This window comes from Micropterus dolomieu, linkage group LG01 (genome assembly GCF_021292245.1).
Source record: "Micropterus dolomieu isolate WLL.071019.BEF.003 ecotype Adirondacks linkage group LG01, ASM2129224v1, whole genome shotgun sequence".
NCBI lineage: Eukaryota > Metazoa > Chordata > Actinopteri > Centrarchiformes > Centrarchidae > Micropterus > Micropterus dolomieu.
The window spans coordinates 2544418-2548763 of record NC_060150.1 but is presented as its reverse complement, the minus strand read 5'-3'; the positions used below and the strand labels follow the sequence as shown (position 1 = coordinate 2548763).

Sequence of the window (4346 nt, the reverse complement as noted above, 5' to 3'; positions counted from 1 at the left end):
CAGCAAGTAGAACTACGTCAGTTTGGCTGTTTGACAGTAAATTTAATTGCCTCCTGTTTTGGTATTAGTAAATGTTCATGTAAAAACATTTCATGGTTCCAGCTTCACAAACGTGAAGGTTTGCTGCTTTTACTTGATTTATTTTAATCATTTTAAGGTTTGGACAACAAAACAAGCATTGTGAAGGTGTCACTCAGGGAACCGTGACAACATTTCTCACTATTTTCAGAATTTATTACAGTCGATTAATGGAGAAAATAATCAGCTGGTTTAAATAAAAATAATCATTAACTGCAGTCTGATACAAAATAGTTCAACCTCAACCAGCTACATTAATGCACGAGGAATAATAATCTAATGATATAGTATATAATAGTACAACAGTCATATGGGACAGTTTTCTTTCTGCTTTGAGTAGCTACTTTTATTTTTAATTGGCTGCTTCTACATTTTCCAGCTTACAGCCTACTTACATACCTTTATTTAACTTTTCACTGCAGTATTTTTACAGTGTGTACTTTTATTTCTGTCTTAAAGGATCTGAACAGGCCTGTGTTACTTTGCTCACCACTGGCTAAAAAAGCAAAAAGCTTCTGGTCGCAAAGAGGTTGGAGAGTTTTTGACTGCATCAATAATAATTTAGCATTTCAGCAATTTGTCTGTCCTCCCCAACATCAGCTGCTCTCACTGTCTTTGATCCCAGGCAGGTGATTTCATCCAGGAATGGTCAAATCAGCTTCCATCAGCAGAGTTCTCCTGAGTAACTGTGAGCAGCAGCTACAGCTGATCAGTTAGCATGTTAGCTTTACCTTCCAGCCGTCCAGCTGTCACTCATCACCTACCGGAGCTTTCAGCCATCCACATTTCTTCACTGATGAAGTCACATCCTGTTTTTATTCCCACTTTGTTTTTGCCCTCGTGGCGCCTGGAAACGTCCACAGGAAGAAAACAGGTGTTTGCTCAGGTGAATCAACAAACAGGCTACTGCAGACAAGATGACGGCGCGTTCGAGATGACGGCGGCATAACGAGCTGCAGGTGACCGCAGGGGCGGGTATAAAAGCCGTAAAGTCGGACACATTGTACCTGCGTGAGCTCACTGTGAGCTGAGATCAAGGACTGATCTCGCGGCAATTGCAAAGAAAAATGCCGCGAGACCAGCCAAACGTCTGGTTCCAACTTTGTGCAGCCTCAGAAAAGCAACTGCGGCCACCACGTCATGTGACATGGTGACGTATATTTTTCTAAAGCTGGATGTAAAATCTGACAGTTCAACCTTTAGACAGGCTGCATGAGGACATTTAGATTAAAATGTAAAGGTGCCAGGGGAATGTCGTTAAATACGGTTCATAGATTATTTATTTATAATGCTTCTGTGTTTATCTTTAGTTAGATTATAGTTTTAGTTCAGTCCCTAGTTTAGATTGTGTCCCTGATTCACATGTTCACATGTTAAGGATCAAAATATCTGAACAGTGAAACAATCATGATCAAACATTAGACGATGAAACAACATAGTTTTATATGTGACTTGCAAGGCCGTTGTGCTGAAAGCATTTTCATTTGTTATTTAACATTTCTTGTTGCTATTTTTCAGAACATTGTTAACAAATGCTTTGAAAAAGTGATGATGACTGCAGCCAGCAGACGGCGCTCTGCCTCTGCAGCTTTGTGTTTGCAGAGACAGAACCCAGAGGGAGAGGAGGGCAGCACAGACTGCAGATAGTATCTACATTCAGTTTAAACAAGGATGAATTCATGGGAGATTTTAGATTAAAGATGAGCAACCGGGAAATTAACAAACATAATTATTTAGCCTATATATTACACATTATTGTGCATTTTAAACACACAAATACTTCAAAGTAATTACTGTTTATTTTAAAAAACACTTTCCACCCATAGACTCATGCATAGACTGTATATAAAAAGTTTCCACGACCACTTTACTTTACAAAGTGTTTTATTTGAGCTGAAAACACAAGAATTCTACAATCTGCACAGTTTCATAAATGTGAAGGCCGCAAACACTTTAAGGGCAAAACACAGTGACTAAATGTCTCAAGCTGTAATACACTATATGGCCAAAAGTATGTGGACACCTGATTTCCAGCACATGTTGAACCTGCTGCAGGGATTTTCAGAACAAAATGTAATCAAACTTCAGAATCTGTCAAATAATATAACACATAATAAAATTTTCTATCATGTACCAGCTTATACACACATTTATTTATATTTTGCACTTGATTTGTTTAAACTTTACAGTAATAGAGTAGACATTACTGTACTGAAAGGCTTAACAGGTAAAAACTAAAAAACTAACTTATTACTGTACGTTAATTACAATGACACCATCATCAAAAGTAGTTTCTGACAATTGTATCCCTTGTTGCAGGTTCAGTCAGTCCCTCATTCTGAGATCCACCTAAAATGTAAAAACTGGTCTCTTTACAAATAAAGAAGAGCTCTGACATTCTTTATTTTGTTAACAATTGGACATTTAGCCCTTTTATGATACACAACACATGCTCAGCTATATACATATAGCTATATAGATATATAGATAGATCGATCGATAAATATATAGAGATATAGATATAGAGATATAGAGATATATAGATATAGAGATATAGAGATATAGATATAGAGATATATAGATATGACATACAGCAAGCAAAAAAATTATAAATGTTAAGATAAAACAACCACATTCAAAAACATCAGAAGGATATTAAAGGGGCAGAAGGTACAAGTCAACATCATTTCCATCATTTAATGATCAGAGCTTTTATCTTTAAAGGACCAGAAGTGGACGATGTTAACAATATAAATGAGGAATCATTTTGATTCATTGATGAATTTATAAGAAGAACCTGAAAGACCTCTGCAACTGTGATCCTGTACGGCTCAACTGATCTGTTCTCCAACAGGACCAGATTCTCCCTCCTACAGAGAACACAGAGACGCTGAAGAATAAGGGTTGAACCAGAACCCAAAGCCAGGATAAAGAGGTTCAGTGAATGTGGTGTTGAAGGTGTGGAGGTGGATCAGTGTGTCAGAGGAGACTCCGTAGAAGGACAGAGAGCCAGCAGGCCAGTCCAGATACACTCCTACTCTGTTAGAGACAGAGGAGGAGGAGATGGATGTTTCTCTGTTATTGTGATTGGCAGAGTAACCTTCTGGATAGCAGTCCAGTCTCCAGGACTTATCATTCCCTCCAAAATAATTGTATTCAGAGCTTCTCCTCTTGCTGATTCCTCTGTAACTCATTGCTACAGTAACTTTTTGTCTCCACTCGACCTCCCAGTAACAGCGACCAGTCAGACCAGTTGTACACATCACCTGAGACCAGAAGTCAAACCTGTATGGATGATCAGGATATGACTGATTCTCCTGCACATGTGTCGCCTTCCTGTTGTTGTCAGACAGCTTGGTATTTTGATTTGCTGTGTTTATGTCGAGTGTGAGTTCACAGGAATCTGATGGAGAGAACAGCTGCAGTTATTGATCTATCCTCTGTTCACTGATTGTCATCAGATATTTGTTGAATGTTTGCTGTTTTGTTTTCATGAATCAAATGAAAAACACACTTACACTTCCTCAGACCTGGTTTCAACCATCGGACTCCAGCAGGCTCCACCCTGAAAGAAGAGAGGGGGTCAGACCAGCATCAAACACGGACATTACATTCCTCTCATACACATTTACACATTATGTTCATCTGGCCTGCTTCTCCCTGCTCCCCCTAAACCTCTAAGATAAAAGTTACAAAGACAAAGACTATGGATGAAAGAATGGAACAGTAAACAGGGGTAGCAGGGACTGTCTGTGCCTGCTCTTATTTTCTGGATGTGGATGTCATCAACATCCACAACAGAAGAACAGAAGTTACTCTCAAGTCCACAACATCATTGTTCCACATCTCACCATCAGGACTAAACGTTGTTTCTCACCATCAGGACTAAACGTTGAACTGTTGCCGAAAACTGATTGCCGTCTGCTGGAGCTGTATTGTCCAGTCCCTTCAATCACTTTCTGACAAGTGAAATAGCCTACTGCATTTTTTGGGTTGTATTGGCCATTTAAAGGTATTTTAAGAGGTAAAAAAGTACTAGGTGAGCTATAATCTGTCAAATATAATTGTTCTGAATGAAATCAACTAATTTCAGGGCAGAAATAACCTTTCAGTCAATAACAAAAGGCTTCAATCATTTTCTGGCGTGAAGTGAAATACTGCATTTTTTGGGTTGTATTGGCCATTTAAAGGTATTTTAAGAGGTAAAAAAGAGTGGATTGGTTGGTAGGTCTACACAGCAAGTAAAATAGGATAACTGCAAAATTGTC

General features: G+C 38.6%; 1 long non-coding RNA gene across 1 annotated transcript; it reads right to left on the bottom strand.

Moving 5' to 3' along the window:
- Positions 1-1944: 1944 nt before the first annotated feature.
- On the bottom strand, positions 1945-4169 carry LOC123972429. Its single transcript, XR_006825408.1, has 2 exons — positions 3597-4169; positions 1945-3481 (listed from the first exon to the last, which is right to left on the bottom strand). It is a non-coding gene; the product is annotated as an uncharacterized LOC123972429 (long non-coding RNA).
- Positions 4170-4346: the final 177 nt, after the last annotated feature.